General features: G+C 40.8%; 1 pseudogene; it reads left to right on the top strand.

Annotated features, from left to right (window-relative positions):
* Nucleotides 1-2,541: 2,541 nt before the first annotated feature.
* Nucleotides 2,542-23,414, top strand: LOC134204464 (calcineurin-binding protein cabin-1-like; annotated as a pseudogene).
* The last annotated feature ends 893 nt before the right edge of the window (nt 23,415-24,307 follow it).

The following is a 24,307-nucleotide window of genomic DNA, read 5'->3' as shown; positions in this document are numbered from 1 at the left end:
CCTCCAACGTATTTCGATTTATGAGTAACCGAACAAAACAGCAACGATCATTGGATTCACCATGGACAAATGAAAACAATGGACACATGATGATACGGACTGACAACGACAACGATGGCGAATTATGGACATCTTAAAATATATTCTGTGTGGGGATTATTTAGAGCACCACAGTAGATCACGGCACAGTAGCGATTAAGAACACAGAGTGCCTACCAAATAAATATACGGTTAAAAAAATGATATAAAGTAAGATTAAATGAAATAAAATTAAATCACATAAAATAAAATAAAATTAAATGAAATACAATGAAATTAATGGAAATAAAATAAAATAAAATTAAATGCAATTAAATAAAATGAAATCAACTAAAATTAAATTAAATACACGCATATTGGAACTGTTGGACATGATCCGCGATAATCCCGGCTGGCAACAGTGTTCGAAGCCCTCTTGCACGCATAGTCGACAGGTCAGCCGAAGGTTCGTTTATCGTCTATTATGACCCCAAGAAGCTTCAAACTCTGCTTTGATGCGATCGTGACTTCACCCAAATGAATCACTGCATGTTGAACCGACTTGCGGTTGTTGACGATAACCACCTTCGTCTAATTTTGAGCGATCTCTGTTTGGCAGTTACACAGTGGTTAAGATTAAGCTGTGTTACTTGCACGGCTTCTTCTTGTTTGTCTCTGCGATGGAACACGAAGGTTCAACCATTACGTGGTTACATTGTGTGGTGGCCACAATATGAAGTACATATTCAATGGTTGGAGGCAGTACAGAGAAATTTTTAAGATTTGCTGTGAGAAACCTTGGATGGAGAAGAGTTATGAGAATCTCTGCTCGTTATTTAACCTCGACGTCTTTTTCTGTAACAGAGGGCGAATTAGTAGTCCATATCTCTATAACCGGCTCAACTTCAACACTTGCCCGGTTACTGTTCGTCGTCGGAGGGTCTTCGATCCTCCATTTAGATCAAGGAACTACACGCAGCACGAGCCTACCAGCAGGTTCATGAATGAATTTAGCAGACTACAAGATGTAATTTCCACAAACATGACAACAGAAGTAATTCGTGATAGATTAAGATTATTTTTGAGTGGAAAATTGTATATGTTACTATAATGATGTGTATAATGTATAAGTACAACCTATAGTCCATAAATCAAATCAATACATGATTGCTTTTTGTTGGCGCACTTTGGTTCCTTATCGCATTCCTGCGCCTTGTGCCCTTCTCACCACAACGACGACACAGGTTGCTACAGTCTGGGCCCTTGCAGTTTGTAGGACTTGCAGAAACCTAAAAGGATGCCAGTCCGCGGTGGCTGTGATATACATTAACGTCCATGTCAATGGTTCTGGTGAGACTAATCTTTATTATTAGGAAAACGACTTAACCTAAACTCATGAGAACGATTGCTTACCCTCAAGTGGGTAGCGATCGTTCGCTCTGTTTTCTCATTTCCATGTTTCTTCATAGGCAGGATCCACTGCCTGCCGTTGGTCCTGGCAATGTTGGTGATGTAATAAAAGTGTTTTACATCCTCTTGAAAGAAACATGGAAATAATCTATTCAGGCAGATAGACATGTAATGATACTCAATCTAGTTCTTCCATCTCACCACAACAGATCCCTCCAAGTCCTAGGCAGGCCCTCTAACTCGCAGAGGCCATGGGGAGGTGGTAAAGTCATGGATATAGTCCCTGCTGCCCAGATGATGCCTATGTGTACGTGTATGTGTGCCTTTCGTTTGTATGTGCGCAAAAATCTTACTCATTTGTCAAGACCATTATCCGATTGCTCACCACAACTTGCTTTCGACGTTCCATTTTTTTTCTCCGTTTTACAACTTTCCGATGTCATTGTGTTGTCACAGTTTTGCCTTTTAACTAAAGTTCGCCATTTATGAAAAGGCGGCCACCTTTTTTTGACATCTTCGATTTTACCGTTAATTCATTGCCTTATTATCTGGTACGAGACACTGAAGACGGCCTTACTGTTGAGGTCGAAATACGTATCTGTCAAGATACAATTAAGTGGTGGAATTCAATGGGATTGTATAAACTCGTATTATGACAAGTGAAAACATTCCACTAAAAAGCTCAAAATAATGTTCTTATCAAATGTCTTAGTGTTGAAATGCGCAGAATTAGGAGGGGTAGAATAAGGGAAGCTGACGGTACATATCCTATTTTCTGGAGAACGGTTATATTTGGGAAGTGCTACATTCTGAAGATAGGGGCACCAGGGACTATGTCCAAGGGCTTGAAGATCCTCCCAAGCCATCTGCGAGTTGTGGGGCTTGCCTAGGATGTGGTGGGGTTTGACAGTGTTAAATTCCTATAAAAAGCTGCATGATCCGCAAGTAGGCCCCACCAAAGCGACCGTGTGCCGCTCAAAGCGCACAAGCCCAAGTCCTGGTGTTAGGTGGGACGCTAAACAGTCCTGACACGACGGCCCTCCGACGAGACAGGATTGCGCTGGCCCAAAAAGCCGCCTGTAAAACCAATAATTACGAACAATATAAGAGATAATGCGACTCGATATAATCGCCAAAGACCCTAGGCGACGAATAAAGGATCACGATTGGAAGCTTGGAACGTGGAACTGTAAGTCGCTAGGTTTCGCAGGTTGCGACAAGATTCATTCATTCATTTATTTAGTCTACATCTAAACAGATAACACTGAATCAACAATTTGACGCCACAATACGTTCGAGGCCGCATTTCTCCATCCTCGAGTACGCCCCACGCTCGCCAAGTCGTTTTGCACCTGGTCTGCCCATCTCGCTCGCTGCGCTCCACGTCGTCTCGTCCCTGCCGGATCGGAAGCGAACACCATCTTTGCCGGGTTGCTGTCCGGCATTCTTGCAACATGCCCTGCCCATCGTACCCTTCCGGCTTTAGCTACTTTCTGGATATTGGGTTCGCCGTAGAGCTGGGCGAGCTCATGGTTCATTCTTCGCCGCCACACACCGTCTTCTTGCACACCGCCAAAGATGGTCCTAAGCACCCTCTCGAATACTCCGAGTGCTTGCAAGTCCTCCTCGAGCATTTTCCATGTTTCATGTCCGTAGAGGTTGCGACAGGATGATCTACGATAAATTACATGCCCGCAACTTCGACGTCGTGGCGCTGCAGATTTTCTGGACAGGACAGAAAGTGTGGAAAAGCGGGCATCGAGCGGCTACCTTCTACCAAAGCTGTGGCACCACCAACGAGCTGGGAACCGGCTTCATAGTGCTGGGTAAGATGCGCCAACGCGTGATTGGGTGGCAGCCAATCAACGCAAGGATGTGCAAGCTGAGGATTAAAGCCGTTTCTTCAACTATAGCATCATCAACATGCACTGCCCACACGAAGGGAGACCCGACGACGAGAAGAAGCGTTCTACGCACAGCTGGAGCAGACATACGATGGATGCCTACTGCGGGACGTCAAAATCGTCATCGGTGACGCACAGGTAGGAAGGAGGAAATGTACAGACCGGTCATCGGACCGGATAGTCTGCACACCGTATCGAATGACAACGGCCAACGATTCATAAACTTCGCAGCCTCCCGCGAAATGGTAGTCCGAAGCACCTTCTTTCCCCGCAAAAATATCCACAAGGCCACATGGGAATCACCTAACCATGAAACGGAAAACCAAATTGATCACGTTCTAATCGACGGTAAATTCTTCTCTGACATCACGAACGTCCGCACTTACCGCAGTGCGAAAATTGAATCCGACCACTACCTCGTTGCGTATGCCTGCGTTCAAAACTCTCGACGGTGTACCACACGCGTCGAAGTCAGACGCTGCGGATTAACATTGGGCGGCTACAAGACGGTAGACTAGCCCAAAATTAGGCGCAGCAGCTGGAAGTAGCACTCCAACGGAAGAGCAGCTAGGCGCAGCATCTCTTGAAGATGGCTGGAGAGATATTCGATCCGCCATTGGTAGCACCACCAACCGCTGCACTTGGCACGGTGCCCCGGATCAGAGAAAAGTCTGGTATGACGGCGAATGTGAGCAGTTAGTAGAAGAGAAGAATGGGCATGGGCGAGATTGCTGCAACACCGCACGAGGGCGAACGAGGCACGATATAAACGGGCGCGGAACAGACAAAACTCGATTTTCCGGAGGAAAAAGCTTCAGGAGGAAGATCGAGACCGTGAAGAGATGGAACAACTGTACCGCGCTAATAACACACGAAAGTTCTATGAGAAGTTGAACCGTTCACGTAAGGGCCATGTGCCACAGCCTGATATGTGTAAGGACATAAACGGGAACCTTCTTACGAACGAGCGTGAGGTAATCCAAAGGTGGCGGCAGCACTATGAAGAGCACCTGAATGGCGATGTGGCAGTCGAAGATGGCGGAATGGTGATGGACCTGGGGGAACGCGCGCAGGACATAATTCTACCGGCTCCGCATCTCCAGGAAATCCAGGAGGAGATTGGCCGGGTGAAGAACAACAAAGCCCCTAGGGTTAACAACTACCAGGAGAGCTATTTAAACACGGTGGTGAGGCACTGACTAGAGCGCTGCACTGGGTCATTATCGAGATTTGGGAGGAGGAGTTTTTCCACAGGAGTGGATGGAAGGTGTCGTGTGTCCCATCTACAAAAAGGGCGATAAGCTGGATTGTAGCAATCACCGCGCAATCACATTGCTGAACGCCGCCTACAAGGTACTCTCCCAAATATTAAACCGTCGACTAGCACCAATTGCAAGGGAGTTCGTGGGGCAGTACCAGGCGGGTTTCATGGGCGAACGCTCCACCACGGACCAGGTGTTCGCCATTCGCCAAGTACTGCAGAAATGCCGCGAATACAACGTGCCCACACATCATCTATTCATCGACTTCAAAGCCGTATATGATACAATCGGTCGGGACCAGCTATGGCAGCTAATGCACGAACACGGATTTCCAGATAAACTGACACGGTTGATCAAAGCGACGATGGATCGGGTGATGTGCGTAGTTCGAGTTTCAGGGGCATTCTCGAGTCCCTTCGAAACCCGCAGAGGGTTACGGCAAAGTGATGGTCTTTCGTGTCTGCTATTCAACATCGCTTTGGAAGGGGTAATACGAAGAACAGGGATTAACACGAGTGGTACAATTTTCAATAAGTCCGTCCAGCTGCCGACGACATAGATATTATGGCACGTAACTTTGAGAAGATGGAGGAAGTCTACATCAGACTGAAGAGGAAGCCAAGCGGATCGGACTAGTCATCAACACGTCGAAGACGAAGTACATGATAGAAAGAGGTTCAAGAGAAGACAATGTTAGCCACCCACCGGTTTTGCATCGAGTTTGCGAGTTTACATCGGTGGTAACGAAATCGAGGTGGTAGAAGAATTTGTGTACTTGGGCTCACTGGTGACTGCCGAAAATGATACCAGCAGAGATATTCGGAGACGCATAATAGTGGCAGGGAAATCGTACATACTTTGGACTCCGCAAGACGCTCCGATCGAATAGAGTTCGCCGCCGTACCAAACTGACAATCTACAAAACGCTCATTAGACCGGTAGTCCTCTACGGACACGAAACCTGGACGATGCTCGTGGAGGACCAACGCGCAGTTTTCGAAAGGAAAGTGCTGCGTACTATCTATGGTGGGGTGCAGATGGCCGGACGGTACGTGGAGGAGGCGAATGAACCACGAGTTGCATCAGCTGTTGGGAGAACCATTCATCGTTCACACCGTGAAACTCGGAAGACTGCGATGGGCCGGGTACATAGCCAGAATGTCGGACAGTAACCCGGTAAAAATGCCTCTCCACAACGATTCGACAGGCACAAGAAGACGACGTGCGCAGCGTGCAAGATGGATCGATCAGGTGGAAGATGACTTGCGGACCCTCCATGTAGACTGCGTGGTTGGCGACGTGTAGCCATGGACCGAGCCGAATGGAGAAGACTCTTATATACCGCACAGGCCACTTCGGCCTTAGTCTGAATAAATAACAATAATACATTCTTAAGATTGGTTTTCTGGAGAATGGAATTCTGGAGTATGGATTTCTGTATTTGATGTATTCGGTGTTGATCTTAATTTAGAATTAAATAAAAACACATTAGCATAGATTAAAAAAATATTTATTTTAAACTTTTTACACTTAAATGGTTAAAATTGTTTTTTGCCTTTCTCGTATATTTTTATGTTTCAGATTTAGTAAATGACATTGAATCTAAAAGTCGTCGTAGAGGCAGTGAACTGAAAATTTTGGAGCAGTGGGGCTGGCACAAGAATCGACGTTCTACCAAAAAGAAAAGCATGCACGATAGCCCGGACTTTGTGGAATCAACAGCTGATGGATTTCTCAAACGTGCTTTGGGACAATATTTTACGTAAAGTGTATTACATGCCGGGAAAACTATGATTTCGAAGGATAATTCTAAAATAACTGTCCCCCTAAAATTTAAGAAAACAATTGCACAAGATTTTCAAAAAAATCTAAAGTTATGTATTCAGGAAATTTGGAGCTACTGAATCCTGAAGAATTTGCTGTGTTCAAGTTAAAGGTGAAACGAATATACATATTTTGGCGGGATCATTACGAAAGGCCAAATCACCAAAACGCCGAACCACAGAAGGTCGAATCGCAAAAGGCCGAATTATACAAAATGCCGAATAATACAAAGTTTCAATCTTCCAACCAACATATTATGCTGTCCCATAAAGAAAAACTTGTTCAGCAGCGATCTAATCAATCTTATTCGATTAGGTATTTATAGTAAGTACAACGCCGACGTTCCAATCTTTCAATGTAAAGAAGTTGTATGACGGTGTTTACATACTCAATTTGAATCCTTTTAGGTATATTGCATAATAAATAAATTTTTATTGCAGTAATAAAAGGGTGGATATAACTGAACACTGTACTGCCGTTATACGCAAAACTGTTCCATGTATATAAGAAATCCCAGCGAAAATGGAACAAATATGCGTAATATTAAGCTTACACTTTACAGTTGTATTGAGTAATCAAAAATGTTTCTTCCTTTGCTGATATAGTAATCTCATCATTATCATCATCAGCTTAAATTAAAAAGGTTAATTCTAAAATCTCATGCACGGGCCTGAGTTTAATTTCACCATGCAGAAAATAAATCCAAGAGTCCGAGAGTCTATTTCCTCTATGTCCTCTTCTTATTGGCATTACACCTCCCGCTGGGACATTGCCGCCTCGCAGTGTTCATTAGGCACTTCCACAGTTGTTAACTGCGAGGTTTCAAAGCCGAGTTACCATTTTTGCATTCGTATTTTTACCGTTTACGTTAACAAAACGAAATAGAAATATAGTAACTACCCAGCATGGTATTGCGCTACTACCCAAAACACTTCCCTCGTAAAATCTTCATGACCCTATTCACTTCCTACTGCATATGAACACCGAGGACAAGGCCACATCCGGTCGAACAGCAGGGAAAAGAGACGAAAGAAATAAACTGGGGAGGAGAGAGTTCGGAGCGAAGAATAGAGGGAAGTTGTAGATTAAACAAAGCAAGACGTGTCAAAGAGAGAAGCGACAAAAGACACCCAAAACCACGCGGTAGCCCATTGTTGGCGGAAGAGTTAATTCCGGCCACCGTAGTGACTAATACCGACAAACCCAGCAGCTCGTTCCAGCCCTAGAAGTGCAGATCGGCCGTCCGATCAAGCCGTTTCAGTGCGTTTCGCCAATTCGTCCGTCAGTTCAAGCCCCAGCAGGACAATCGCAGCGGTAGATTCCGGGCCAACGGGGTAGAACTATTTCCTCTGGGCACTCCGGTCGCCCGATCATGCCGTAGCCGTGCGTTCCGGTCCGTCGACAGCCCTGGGATCCGGCCAAGGCATTTTGGCTACCAGGTTGCCCGTTCGACCCGTTCGCAGTACTGCAAGACCCATACCCCGTCCAATCAAGCATCGGCCATACACTTCGGCCGCCCGTTGGACCGTAGTTGGCACCTGAAGAACCGTTTCCCGAGCTCCTCCTCCACTGGCACTTCTACCAGCGACAACGTTTGCCCCAGAACCGAAGGTATGTCGTGCACAATTACCACCTCGCATGTGAGAGATGGGCCCCAACTCACCGATCGGCCGCAAAAATGCATATCCTAAATTAACCCAAAACCTTCCTACTCAACAGAAAAAAAAACAATAAATTTCTAAGTAAAATGTATCAACTCCTCTTTTCTTTCTACGAGTTACATGCATGTCCATTGGGTTTCCTAATTTGTTATTGGTCCGTTTCGATTTACCAGTGAGTCACATAAGCAGGAAAGAGTCGACCCTGAGGAAGTTGGCTGAGCTAGTTTGGGGGCTAGGACGTCCACTTTACAGACGTGTGGACGTCGGAGAGTGACAGTATATCATGACTCATCAATTTCCAACACGAAAATTTCCTAGACCGGATCAGGAATTAGAACCCAGCCACCTCAGCATGATCTTGTTTTGTAGCCGTGCATCTTACCGCTCGATTAAGGAAGTCCTCTCATCCTCTATGTACGAAATGTGTAATTTGTACGTTAATCGAGAGTCGAGAATTACTTCAGATCGTTCACCTGCCGTCCTGCGTTCGGTGATGGTGCCTAGAAGCGCATAGTCAAAGTTAATCAAGCCTTTCTTCCGTGAGAAGGTTATTGTCGAACATTTTGCTGGGCTCGGTTGATAATGCACCAATTTAAGAATGATAAGAGCTGATTTTGCAGGAGGTGGCAAACTTCGGATTAATTTATCTGGAAAAAGATCTTAAGATCGTCCGCGTACAAAAGTCGTGGACATTTTGGAGCAGCAGTTCTCAACCTTTTTTCTTGAGAGGTACCCCTTCGAGCTTTTACATTCTTTGGTGTACCCTCCATTTTTCGCTGTAGGTAAATGAAAATAAGCATAAGTTTGAAAACGTACCTAAAAACTAACAGGATTTATGGCACTCCAAAAAGTTGTCCTGAAATTTTCGCTTTTCCGTGAAGCTTTCCAATTCGAATTAAGGACATTCATCCACAGAATCCAAAACGAAATTCACTCGCGTTTTCAAGGGCACACCACTCAATATGGAGCCAACGGACAATTTTGTTTCTATTATTTCTAGAAACTTTTTTCAAATAGGCGTACATGATTCTAAGCTTGGTTTTTGGAACGGCGACTGTGCTCATTAATTAAACTGTTTTGGTGAACTTATGTGCCTAACAGAAGGAATAGATTCCGATCTATCTGATAGTACCGTTAGCTGAACGAAATATGCTGAATTGAGAGAGTATTAGCCATTTCAAATTTCAAGGTCAAACGCAGTTACGCCTATTTGAAAAAGTTCCTAGATTTCAGCTTTAATGCGTCGCAGCATGCGTGGAATAATTAAAATGACAGTTGTGCGATGCTTTCAGTGGTGTGCCTTTGAAAACGCGAGTGAATTTTGTTTTGGATTCCGAGATGCTTGTCCTTAAGTTTATACATACTTTCAGGGATTGTGGAAGCTTCCGAGATTCTTAAAAGGAGACCTCCGAGCCTCTTTCAAATAGATTTCCCAGCCACTTGAAAGTAGGCCTTTTGAAAAGCCCCTTAGAAGGAGGCTTCTGAGCCTCTTCACAGTGTCTTCTAACTTCTGAGTCTCTTGAAAGAACGCTTGCGAGCCTCTCGAAAGGAGGTTCGGAGCCTCTTGAAAGGACGCTTTCGAGTCGCTTGAAAGGACGCTTCCGAGTCTCTTGAAAGGAGACATCTGAAACTCTTGAAAGAAGGCTTCGGAGCCTCTTAAAAGGAGTCTTCCGAAACTTTCGAAAGGAAGTTTACCAGCTGCTTGAAAGGAGGCTTCCAAGCCTCTTGCAACGAAGCTGTTTAGATTTTTGGAAAAAGCCATCATGCACCTCAAATGGAAGCGTCCGAGCCTTTAGGTTCTAAATTTAAATCACTCTACCTTTTGTTCCACAGTCCTTCAAACACTGTGTTGGTTGTAGTGGCAAAATTCAATAGGTATTGATTTACTGATCTTACTTATGAATCCTGTACACCTCCGGTGGTGCAAATGGCCGACTTGACAGATCTCCATCCTGAGCGTTGCCCAGCTATCGCTTTAACCTGTTGCCAGGTTAGATTTCGGTCGACTTCTTTTATTGCTTTATTGAGGCTTCGCCGCCAAGAGCCTCTGGGTCTTCCTGTGCTGTGATGTTCCGCTGGTTTCCAGTCTAATGCTTGTTTACAGATTTCGTTTCCGCCCCTACGTAGAGTGTGGCCGACCCAGCCCCACTTTCGATCCCGAATTTCTGTTGCTATCGGCCTCTGGTGACAACGACGATGAAGCTCGTTGTTTGAGATCCAGTTATGAGGCCACCAGGCCCGAATTATATACCGCAGGCATCTATTGAAGGACACCTGCAGCCGTTGTGTGTTCTCAACTGATACACACCATGTTTCGCTAGCGTATAACAGCACAGATTTCACGTTAGAGTTGAAAATTCGTATTTTGGTGCGTTCTTTTGGATTTAGACCATTTCTAAGTTTTCATTCAAGCAACGTATTTTCTGTGGCAACACTCGGTAGTGTCAGACACCTCGCTGTAGATGGAAGATGCGCAGTGTAATCGTACTGGGACCATAAACTCACGAGTCACAACGAAAACACAATAGTAGAGTTCCCTATACTCCATCGCAGGTTACTGACTGATACTTCTACCAGCAGTTATAGCTCCCCTATTCATCAACAACAGGATATAGGCCCAGGAATGGTTCCAGGTCTACAACTTAGTGTCAATAAACTAGTCCCAAAGATTCAAAGACCAAATAATTAAGTAACTAATCTTTGACGTAATCGCAGTACGTGATCCATGAATCGGTTGAATAAGTCGCGTAGCGCCGTGGGATCATGAATTGACTCCGTTAATCATGGGTAGCGTCGTACCGGAATTTATCAGGGCAGATCAGCAAAATTCTAAGAAGAGCTTTAACCCAAAACATTCAGAAGCTGGTCAGCAGAAGTCTTGAAGGAACCAAAACATAAACATAGGGGACGAAAGAGTGCAGGATGACTAGCTCGGTGTTAAACGGGCCGAGAAGATTAACGAGAATCGCAAGATAAAATAAAATAGAAAACCAAATATAAGCTTTATTTGATTTATTTAAACAATTTTTACATCAATCATTGAATTTAATCAATTTAGATTTAAAATTAAAACTCAAACATGTGCATCAACATGAATGTAAATTTACAAAATATTTCAGGCTGTGTAGAGAAATGCTGAAATATGTATCGGATAGTGTGCGACTCATCGTTGTAGACGGAAGATAAGCAGGAACTATACACCAGTTAGATGTATCTGCTCTTTTGTAATATCAAGGAATATTGTTAGCTAGCGATATATTGTAGATACTTGTTTAAATATAAGAGAGCTGCAGTTTCTGGCAGAACTATCAGTCAGTAGACCGCCATAGTGTAAAGAAAACTCTACTCTTGTGTTTTCTTTGTGAGAGAGTTCCCCTTGGCATTGGGCGTTCAATGCAAATAAAATTGTGAGCATACATACTATTAGTAAGCCTGAAGTAAAAATATTTTTTGGCCTCGGGTATCCCGGGAATTTGGGGATTTCAAAAATAATATACCGGGAATCGGGAAATCCCGGGATTTCTCGTCCCGGGATGGAAACTCTAGTTATCTTATTATCTGATGTTTTTCTTTTTGTAGAGTATCATATGACAGCGATAAGTCTCCGTTCACAGAGCAGCCATATGAGCAGGGCACTGTACAGGCTAGTGTGAAAGGAGTCTGCATCTAATATTGCAAACAAATTCACGGAAGTTACGAAAGACGATTTCGATACCATGATAAGTGAAATTGGTGTAAGAAATTAATAATGTTTTTTTTTATTACTACTTGTTATCATATCTCATTTTCCAGGACCGTGAACTCGATTTATATTTGCTAATTAACTTATACCTTCATCATATGTCATTGCACTGGGATAAAGAAATGCCCAGTGAGCTACGCTCTCTGTACATTCAGGTTTACGATATTTTGGCTAAGTTCGTTAATTACGAATCCTGGAATCAACTGGAAGATGAAGACCTCATTGTAATGTATCGAATTACTTTATTTTACATGGAATTGAGTCAAGATAGTACAGAAGAAGCGAGATCACCTGAAAATGAATGGTACGTAGTGGATATTCTACTTTTCTATTGAAATTTAATCTTTCTTATTTATATTTAGCAAAATAAATCAATTTTCAAAAGTCTTTTGGGTGCTCTACAATTATATGTGTCTGTCCTGCCCGCTGAATACATCACCATCTATCACTCAAGACTCTTATGGCTAAATTATTCTGTATCGAAGTATGAAAATAATCTCCCTGTTGCATTGAACATGTTGTTGCTGGTATGATATGATCATAGATTCGCATTCGATATACGGTTGATAATAAATAGCTAACATTTTCAGATGAGTGCGGTCTTCGAAGATCATCCTTCCGTTGAGGTTCATTTGCCTAACCAGCAAGATAATAATTCGTTTAACCAAATGACAATCCAAAAAATGATCGTATCTCTCAGACGACAAATTTGTTTGAACAGTGTGCAGGATTTGTATGCTGCAGCCAGCTACGACGAAATAGTGAACATTTTGAAAGACAGTTTGACCAACTCATCGGATATCGTGTCTGACAATAAGCGGATTTTTGAGTGTATCGACCCAAATTGAACTATTGCTGGAATGTTTGTGGCATCAGGAACTGTATCTGGTAAGTAGCTGCACTGAGAATTGCTTTGAGGATGCGATGGGGATGCCAGTGATTCAGGCGGTATTGCCCTTCGAATCTTCTTAAAACGATAGCTAAAATATTTACAATTTTATTAGGGTTTCATACGACATAGTAAACTATTGCTTATTACTCACATTTAGTTTCACCCTGTTTAGATTGTCCCACACCGTCTTTACTTAGTCAGGGATACAAGGTTTGCTCAAGAGCAATTATCTGTGAAATCATGATAGTTTTTCGAAATTTCAATTTTGTATTTCTTGATTTTCTTAAAGTTTCGCATATACATTTCTTTATGATCAAAAAACATAATTTGCATCATTGGTTTGCCATTTTGTTTCTAGTCTACCTTTTGACAAGGGCCTAGGCAAGACACCTTGAACATTTTCAAAAAAAAATATAACTTGAAAACGGCTTGTCCGATCGTTTTGGTGTCTTCGACAATGTTTTAGGTAATCATTGAGGCTGTGTGAAAAAAATATACACTATCAAAAAATTGTTCAATAATTGAGAATTAAACTTAAAAATCGATTTTCTCAAAAACCAAATTTTTAATTTTTTTTATTTTTGATATGTTGTAGCCAGAGTGTATGTAATTAAGGGTGGCGACACTGTCAGAATTGGAACAAAATTCATCTATCATTCCCATATAAAATCGTGTTCCAAACGAGCAGGGAGACCTGTCAAATGCGGCACATGTCGCCACTCTTAATTACATACACTCTGGTTGTAGCAATAGAGGTAATAAACTATAGAGGAAGAATGTCGCTGCCGTCACTGGCGAAACATCTTTTGCTGGCGAGGATATGGCACTAAATGTCAACGAAGGAAAAATCAGTACGTTTTGAGAGATAGGTACCCAACATGTTTGGGCACGATAACAAAGGGAACCGCAGCGACAATCGTCCTCTATAGTTTATTACCTCTATTATTGTAGCAGATAAAATATGTACTTTTTTGCACTATGGGTCATAATGGAGATATGATTTACAAAAAAGTTATATATTTTTTCAAATGTTGGTTTATCAAAAATGGTCGAAATATTTTTTTTTACGTTTTCATCGATTCGATTTTATGAAAGTACGTAAAATTTGCAATGGAAAACGAAACAATATTTTTTTTCTAAGTGCTACCGTTTCTGAGATACAGCGGTTATTAAATATAATTTAACAATTTTTAAAATCTTCATTCGTTTTCGAATATTTTTTGATTCTATTCAACCTAGAATCAAATTTTACGGAGTCATCGATATTTATTGACGATTGTTAGTAATGGAGCAGTGGTTGGTAATTTTGATGGTAGAAGGTTGTTGATAAAATACTTTACATAGACAAAAACAAATGATTTGTTTTTCGAAATACAACAACAAGTGAAATATCTTGGGAAAAATCTTTGGGTCTACTACGAAAGGCCGAATCACATAAGACAGAATCACAAAAGACTGAATGATCTCGACAGAGTAACAAAATTGACCGGAGCGAGCGCGCACTCTCTCCGGTCTACTTTGTGCTCTGCCGAGTTCATTCAGTCTTTGATTCAAATATATATTAGAATATTCGCATTATTATGTGATTTGTTGTCAAAAGTCAGTTTCTCTTAAATTTGAAGAAAATGAAATACACTTATACGTGAGCTACAAAGCTTTCAGCTAAAAACATAATAATTGGAAAAGTCGATTTGTATAGCTTCTGATGTCACAACTAGATCGTGAGTAGTAGACTGGCCCAGCTTAGTATGGGGGAAAAAAATGTTGTCGAATTCTACGGGGCACCCCAAGTTGTGTCTTTTGGTGAGCAAATCAATCTCTGAAAATTTCAGCTCAATCGCTTGTTTTTGTTGCATAAGCTGGCGCATTTGATTTGTAGCTTGTATGGGGATTTCAAAACAAAATATATAGGAACAACACCTCCGACACTCATTCGATCTGGAAATTGGTTCTGATCGATTGAGCTCAGAATTGCAAAAAGGGCTGTTGGTATGCTACAGAACAATTCCACAGAACATTGCACGATGATTAAATGAACTTTTATTGCACCATTCGTAGAATGTACATATTTCGTTCTGGAATATGTTGTGCTACCAATGGCGGATCGAATATCTCTCCAGCAATCTTCAAGACACGCTGCGCCTAGCTGATCTTCCGTTGGGAGTGCCACTTCCAGCTGCTGCGCGTATTATTGTGCTAGTCTACCGTCTTTTAGCCGCCCAATGTTAAGCCGCGGCGTTCGACTTCGACGCGTGTTGTACACCGTAGAGAGTTTTGACCGCAGGCATACTGCAACGAGGTAGTGGTCGGATTCAATATTCGCACTGCGGTAAGTGCGGACGTGGTCGATTTGGTTTTCCGTTTCTTGGTTAGGTGATCTCCATGTGGCCTTGTGGATATTTTTGCGGGGAAAGAAGGTGCTTCGGACTACTGTGCGTTCATCTCACCGATGACGATTTTGACGTCCCGCAGTGGGCATCCATCATATGTCTGCTCCAGCTGTGCGTAGAACGCTTCTTTCCCGTCGTCGGGTCTCCCTTCGTGTGGGTAGTCGTTAATGATGCTATAGTTGAAGAAACGGCCTTTAATCCTTAGCTTGCACATACTTGCGTTGATTGGCTGCCACCCAATCACGCGTTGGCGCATCTTACCCAGCACTATGAAGTCGGTTCCCAGCTCGTTGGTGGTGCCACAGCTTTGGTAGAAGGTAGCCGCTCGATGCCCGCTTTTCCACACTTTCTGTCCTGTCCAGCATATCTCCTGCAGCGCCACGACATCGAAGTTGCGGGGATGTAATTCATCGTAGATCATCCTGTCGCAGCCTGCGAAACCTAGCGACTTGCAGTTCCACGTTCCACGTTCAAGCTTCCAATCGTGATCCTTCATTTCGTCGCCTAAGTCTTTTGCCGATTATATCGAGTCGCATTATCTCTTATATTGTTCGTAATTATTGGTTTTCCAGGCGGCTTATTGGGCCTGCGCAAACCTCCTATCTCGTCGGAGGGCCGTCGTGTCAGGGCTGTTTAGCGTCCACCTAACACCAGGACTTGGAAGCATGCTCTTTGAGTGGCACGTTCGCTTTGCTGGGGCCTACTTGCGGATACAAGCAGCCTTTTATAGGAATCTAACAGGTCCCACTGTCAAACCCCACCACATCCTAGGCAAGCCCCACAACTCGCAGATGGCCTGGGGAGGGATCGTTACGGCAGCCCGTCCTGGGCAAAAGCACTGGAGGTAACCAGTTACATGCAGAAACTGGAGAGCACCTACCGCTTGATGTGTCTCAGAGTGATATCGGCCTACCGCACGGTATCGCACGACGCATTCTGCGTGATAGCGAGTATGATGCCAGTTGGTCTGGTCATCCGGCACGACGAGGAGTTTTTTGAGCTCCGTGGCACCCGAGGAGCCCGCAGGCGTACCAGGGTGACTTCGGTTGCCAGATGGCAGCGCGAGTGGGATAACTAGATAAGATTTTAATATTTGATGCCGTAATAAAAATATTAAAATCTTAAGAAATGTCTCTTCCCCATGGAAACTCGATGTAGCTGAGAGTTTGGAAATCCACCGACAGGTACAAACAGCGCTGTTGAATAAGGATCAGGAAATGGCGGCTCTTGGCTCTTCAAGTTTCTACCTAAGCAATAAAGTAATTTTACTGTATAGGTTAATAAAAGTAGGCAAATAAGATTAGATTAGGTACCTAGCGTAGTATAAATAGTGTAAGTTGCGATTGTTTTCTTTAAGTCGAGTCAAGTACAAGACACTGAAGACGACCACACAGTTGTGGTCGAAATACGTATCTGCAAAGATAACGAAAATTAACTGGTGGAATTCAATGGACAGTACTTAATTCGTCTTAGACGGTTGAATACATTCCACTAAAAGAGCTATATATATATATATTTTTGATATCGAATCCAATAACAAAATTAGTTTTCGATTTGCTCTCATCGATAGTAGGAATAGTTTTCGTTTTGATGCCACAGTAAGATTTTTTGCTATACAATTTGTTTTTTTACCGTTAAAACGACCAAAAAGATATCAAATTAAGTAATCATATTCGGCGATTTCGCAACAACAAAACAAGTTATCGATTTGCTCTCAAGCTTTGCTCGGGACGCCAGATCTCCTGATAGCGCCTTCGAATGCATTGTTGAACAATATAATCGAAAATGCATCACCCTACTTCAATCCATCTAAGGTCACAAACAAGGTTAATATCTCGCCTGCACTTCGAATACTTGATTTCGAGCCATCCAGCGTTGCACGACGAACAAATTGAATACAAATCCATATACTGCAACGAATGCCAAAAGGTTTAAAAATACACAAGGCTTTTCCTCTACTCTTAACTAAGGATAGTAATTTCAAATTATTTTCCTATATTTGTCTATCACTTGTTCATCCTGATCCACCTTCAATATTGAATATAAGTCTTCCGCTAAATGAGATACCAAAAAAGATTCGGTTTTATTTTTTTCTAAGTAAAGAATTTTTTTCCACCATTTCATACTATGAAATTGGCCAACCATTATGTACTCCATTACTAGCATTTGTAAAGAAATACCAACGGCTCAGTGAAATGTGATTCTAGGTTGAATAAAATCGAAAAACATTCGAAAATGACTGAAAATTAAAAAATCGGTATATTTTATCTTATAACCGCTGTATCTCAAAAACGGTAGCACTTAGAAATAAAATTACAGTATACCACTTCCATTGGAAATTTTGTGCACTTTCATAAAGTCGACTCGATAAAACGTAAAACAAATATTTTGGCTATTTTTGGAAAACCAACTTATTTGAAAAAAATTTCAACTTTTTTGTCCATGATTTCTCCATCATGACCCATAGTGCAAAAAAGTGCATATATTATCTACTACAACATATTCACATAGCCCCAATGATTACCTAAAATATTGCCGAAGACACCAAAACGATCGGACAAACCGTTTTCAAGTTATATTTTTTTGAATTTTAATTTGCATATGTTTAGGCCCTTGTCAAAGGTTAGGCTAGAGTCAAAATGGCAAACCAATGATGCAAATTATGTTTTTTTATCACAAAGAATGTATGAGCAAAATTTCAAGGAAATCAAAAAATACAGAGATATATTGACCTTCGATTTGACAGAGTATTGCTCTCACTTATTTTCTTTAAAGGTAATTCATTGGCGAGCATAGATTTCGAATTTATACCAATTCATACTTCCGTGATTACTGCATAATAAAATTAGAACATTTGATCTTTTCGTGAGGACTCAATCTCAACTGATCAATCACGTTTATTCATTCCAACATCAAACCTGTTCTCTCAACATCATACGAAAACATCGCAAATATTATTCGTTAAACAACATCAATGCGTTATATCATTTAAACATATTCAAACACATAACCTTCTTTCCAACACTGACACTCTAGCACGTTCAGAGATAATTCTTTTGGAACACTTTGTAGTTTAGGTGAAAATAAAATGTCTGAACTTCCACATCAAAATATTCTTTATTAAGTGATAAAGCCTGTAGGCTATTAGTCTTAAATAAAAATAATGAAAATTATTTATTTTCAGGACTGTATGATTTGGTCAGAGAAATCGTTGAAGTTTGCAGTCGATTTGTATGTTTCTTCGAACTCCTATCATCAAAGTAAATACATAAAGCTAGCAAATTTTGTTTTGCTATATGTTCAATCATTAATCGAGAAAAGCGAAGACAACTTATGTAAGGCTTATTGCAACTATTGATTAATTCATTATGTAAACGCACAATCTATTTTAGTGTCTTTTGAAAACATTCCTCGAATGGTGCAAACTATTCACAAATTACTAACTCATCTGTTGGACACCCACCACGACAAACATTCATCTAACCAGTATTTGGTTGAGTGCTGGAGAGCTTGGATTGTTATACACTACATATTACAAAGGTAAGTATTAGTTAAAAAACCCAGATTAATCCACCTAGCGGCGATGATGCCTTTCCCGTGCATCGTAAAATTTACTGAAAAAATCACATAAGAAACGTCAAAAAAGCACTTTAGGGAAATAGATCGCATATTTTCTATCATTTTGCATGGTTTTGCATTAATTACTATGCATTCCAACCACCCTCGAATAAAATTTTTTTTCTCGATCTTGAATTTTTTTTTTTTCAAGCGCACCAATACAAAAATTCTTGAATTATTTAATACAATAACTTGAATACGGCTCCGTTATGCTCAAAACTTTTGAGCCCTTCAAATAAAATACTGTTGTAGATATGCTTTTGATTTTTGAAACATATTTGGATTAGAATAGTGTATGAAATCAAGGAACTGACGTCGTATTACCATATTAACCATAAAAATTATGTTCGTTGGTCAGATGGCCCTTCAAAAAATAATTTGGGAAAACATACATAACTTTTGATAGAGAAAACATACATCTGAGACTTTCGGAAAGAATGCACAATATAAGCTAAGCTTTCCATCGATGTATTATTATTCAAAATCGGTTATTACCAAACTTGGCGAAAAATGGTTTTAAAAGAAATCCAAGATGGCGGCCAAATTCAATATGACTGCTATTATGTTAATTATTGCAAATTGAGGATCCACTCTTCCTCCTTCCAACGATACGCTGATCTCTATGATCGGTTGAGAAATATTGGAGTTATGACAGTTTTGGTGAGTCAAGAATTGACAAAAATCGAGGGTTCATTAAAATGATTTCGTGTATAACTAACGAGTGGTTCATCTTTCTGAAGAATTTAACTCGGATCCTTAATATTCTCGCCGAAAGCTTTCGAAAGAATGTAAATTTAGGCATTTTTAAGAACCTCGTGCAAATAGTGACCCAGTTTCAGCGAGAATTACTCTATAAAATATTGAAGATGTCTTATATGAAACACATATTTGAAGATTGTCTAAGTAAGAGATAGCGGAATTATAGACTTTCATTCATGATGTCTCGAAAATTATTTTTTTTAATGCACATTGCTTAATAAACATTGCTGATAAAATATATTATTTCCTAAAATAGGATTTATATATTGGGAATTATGACTTGTGTCAACTAAAATTCATGAATTAAAATCTAAGCAAGCTCCAGAGGGTCGAAATATAGGGCATACCATTTCGACTAAAGAATGGGTCACTGACGGCTGTCTGATACCTTTATCTGCATATTTTGAACAATGGATGCATGCTTCTATTGGTCAATTGAATATATTTCATCAAACCAATAACGATATTCAATTCCAAACATGAGCGAAGTTAGGAACATTTTTGCGCGAAATAAGGAGCATACAACGGTCTCAGATTCATACCGCATTTTTTTTTAAATAGCAGCAAAATTTGCAAGTAACATTTTTTTGAGAACCTAGAATCCTTCTACTACGTGATGCAGTAGCAAATGTTCCCAAATGGCCACTACATGTTTTTCAATGAACGTTTTAACTTTGTCAGTGCGCGAAATTAAGGTTTTTCACGGTATAAAGGTTGTAATTTTCAACGATCACTTTTTCTCGGATTAAAAATCGGTTAGATTTGACTACACGCTCTTGAATACCAGCATAGAACGTCTGACTCATGTCAAAATACCTGGGCGTAATTCTGGTTACCAAACCTACGTGCGTATCGCGTACGTTGTAGGTAAGGTTTTCAAACTCCTAAGCTTAATCTTTTGGACAGCTAAAAAAAATTCTGACATTTACTGTCTCTGTATCGCTCATTGGTGCGGTAGGTACCGGAGTTTTGCTCCGCCGTTCGGTATCTCAATTATGAACGGTGTAGAACAACTTATCGAGTCCCTGCAATAACGTTTTCTACGATTTGCACTGCGTCGACTACCATGGAGAGACCAGTTACGGTTGCCAAATTATGATAGCCACTGGGGCAGACCATTTCGTTTATTAATATACCTTAGAGCTTGTTTAGTGGATTGTTTTCATAAGTCTAAAGAAGCCAATTTTACGGAAGGAACCTTAAAATTAATTTTAAATGATGTGGAAAATAAAACATTAATAATCTTATTTATTGCAGGCAAGATGATTTGAATATGGTTTGTCGGAAAAACAGAGGGATCAACCAAGTACCTACAATTGACATGGAAGAGGAATCTCTGTTTAGTTCTGTGATGCTGTTTTTCGTTGCTCATGATCTTCTCGGAAGGTAGTTATACAAAAAGTATCCATCAACAAATAACGTCACGTTTTTAGGGGGAGGGGGGATCGGTTTGCAAAGTTTGACGATCCATATGTCTTTTAGATAATTAATGCGAAGATGGGTTAGAAAGGGTCTAACAAGGGTAATCCGAGACGTATTTTTGAACGTATCAATGATTTTTTCTTTAGGCGACAGTGGTGCTCCAAAGAAACAACGTCTTCTTGTTTATGGTACTTGATGCCATTGTTCCTATGATACGTTCTCCCATGTTCGAACCGTACCAGGATATTGTAAGTGAATGTATAGAGCAGACCACGTATTGTCTTTACGGATATCCACCGAAAAGGGAAGAACCAGACATCTACAAGATCATGAATCTACTGCAGCAAATTTAACTTGGGAACGAGCTGTTCAGCTGTTCGACATATATCGGCCGGATGTATTACCGGAATTCAATTCTTACAAGTAAGTGTAATACAGAATTTCATGGTTTTTACGAAGTAACTGAAAGCAAACTGAGGGTATGTGAGAATTCAATAAATTAAGCCAACTTTTTTTTTCTAGAATCGATTCAATTTCAACTGACATGGAAGCACTTCTTCAGCATATTTTGTTATTGATGCCAGAGGCCTGCGACGTTGCGCCATATACCGGAGCAATTATGGAATTCATCAATGGAAAAGAGAGTGTTTTCACCAATGTTGCTCGCGAGGATCTGCTATGTTTCAAAATTCGTACCATATACTATATCTTGGCGGACTATTATTTTAAGAACAGAGACTTTGGTAAAGCGATAAAATACTATGCAATGGATGACTGTTGAGCCTACCCGATTCGATTCGTGGGCGGAATTTCCTTATCAAAAAGCTAGCAAGTGTGAAACAATCTTGAATTCTGCGGAAGTGCTGAAGTAAGTTTCAAAATTCTCGTTAATTGTAAATTGGACATAATTACTAACTACAATTGTGGGACCTATCTTAGGGCAATAACACGTGTCCCATTTCCAGTATAGGCTCAGAAATCAATAAGACCGGAATAGATATTAAATTCTTTTGTTCTGTTCTTTGGAGTATGGAGGGAGCGTGAAAAATATTAAAATCACAATACATCAGTATTCTTAGAGTTTTCTGTGAACGATGAATATTTTTTATTTTCCCAAAAATGTTATGAACTCATACTCAAACAAAATTATTTCACAGAAGAAGAAAATAATATTGATTCCGGACTAATAGAAATATTGTTTTGGCAACATAGGGGAAAGACGGCTTTGGCAGGTTTTGTTCTATTATTGGCAGGGGGGTTTTTGTCAACCAAATTTTATGAAATTTGGTCACAATATTCTTTGATATGCTAAGAATGTTTGAGCCCAAATAGAGCCTAGTCCCTCATAAAAAACCCCCTGCCAATAATAGAACAAAACCTCTCTTCATCATTCTAAGTACAGTAATTGTGTGTATTAAAAACTTGACGTTGCTAGACTGCCTCCACCCGCTTAACAGTCCCATTTGACTTTTCATCACTTTTGAGTTAATCCAATGAATAGTGTCCATAAATCACAATAAAAATAGCAATGTTGCATGTCCATGAGTGTAAAAAGTACCAAGTAATGTGCGTCCCATATTTAAAGTCCATTACATAACATAGCATAACAGCACAAAACAGATAGGCATCATAGAACAAACTGCAATTTTCAAAGTAGGCTCTTTGTGTATCAGCAATCGACGAACGGCACTCCCGTATATCTAAGGCGGAAGAAAGAGACAGCAAAGCATGCGATGCTGTTCTATCTTATGCACGTTGTTCAGTGAAGCTTGACTTCCACCGCTAGGTTCGCTAGCGTTTCAAAATGGAAGAAGGACCACATTTCACGGCAAAGATGCCTATATGTTATGTGATAACAGTCACACTACAAATTTACATTGTGTAAAATACTTATTATTTTATTTACAGTTATCGATCTCTTCTGGATGAAACTAGCAGCACAATAAGATGTTTTGAGCAGGCGTTGAAGTTTCAATGACGATGATCCGCAAGTATGGGTTGAATATGGCTCATTTGCGTATTATGTTAGCTCGTTTTGTGGTAGGCATATCAAAACAGTCATTCACTCGAAGGATTGGTAAGTATTTCAGTCTAATTATGCATACATGCATTACATTTTCAATACCGTCGTCGGGGGTGACAATGGGGAGTGGGAGTGAAAATGGGTCACTGTTTCAACTACTTAGAATGCTTGATGAATAGATTGAATGTATCTGAGGACAAGAAGACTAGAATATAAGAGACCTATTTGAACGATTTTGCTATCCGACATTCAGGCTGCCTGTAAGAGCAATGACCCATTCTCACCCCCGATGGTACGTAGTTTATACAGTTTAGCCACTACTTTATATGTTGTATGTACCACCTTCTTCACTTGTTAACGTACTATGTAACCAACCCAGTCATCAGAACGTCGGCTCTTGGGGCACGTTCACCTCAATTTGGGAGATTTGTGCCAGTCATACTTCCATTCACGAATTCCAGTTGCTATCACCCAGAGGCACCATCACAGTCCGAGACGTGGGGAGGACAAAACTCTATAGAATACTTTCCGGACTTTCCGGAGATCCTCTCGGATTTCAAGATATTTTTTCGGACATCCTCAGAGAAGTTATAAAACTCCCTATGACTATTAAGACAATCATTGCATTTTCAGAGTTTATAGAAGATTTCCAAGAAGTATGTCTTCAAACATCTTTACGAATTTCCAGAATTGATTATGGCTTTCTGTAAATTTTATAAAATATTCAATGGTTTCAAGCAATTATTATCACAAACTTCTAGAAATTCGAACCTTCAAAAATTTTAGAAACATCGCTACGATCTACCTGTAACGCTTATGATCGTTCAAGAATCTTTCAAGGTGTTCAGTAGAACAGTACAGTACTGTAGGATTCATGAGTTTTCAGAAATCTCAAGAATAATGTTACTCGTATAGTGCCTCATTGTGACATTCTAGAGAATGCGCGAAATGTTATGAAGTTCAGCTCGTCCTAAGATCCCCTACGCAACAAAGGCCTCGAACATGTTTTCGGCAGCTATCAAAACCCTTCCCAACAGGATCATAGATACCTGCCAAGAAACGTTATGCCACCAATCTACTCACCATTTCGATACACTGAAGAAGGCCATCCAAAACGTCCTTGAGTTCAGGTGCACGTCAGATCTACAATCAAGTAAACCCACAATGCTTGTTTCAAATCAAGCTCAGGTCATCCTGCCCAGTTCAAAAGAAATCAAATGACTTATTGAAAAAAAATCCTGCGTGCTTAATAATGACATTTCGAGAATACGCTAAATGTTCTGAAGTTTGTCTCGTAAGACCAACCGACGCAACAACGGCCCCTCAATATGTATTTCTTCGGCTATCAAAACCCTTCCCCAACAGATCCTTTGCGATAGTGC

Source organism: Armigeres subalbatus, unplaced genomic scaffold, assembly GCF_024139115.2.
Source record: "Armigeres subalbatus isolate Guangzhou_Male unplaced genomic scaffold, GZ_Asu_2 Contig604, whole genome shotgun sequence".
NCBI lineage: Eukaryota > Metazoa > Arthropoda > Insecta > Diptera > Culicidae > Armigeres > Armigeres subalbatus.
The sequence above is the reverse complement of the archived record's forward strand: the minus strand, read 5'-3'. Positions and strand labels throughout refer to the sequence as shown.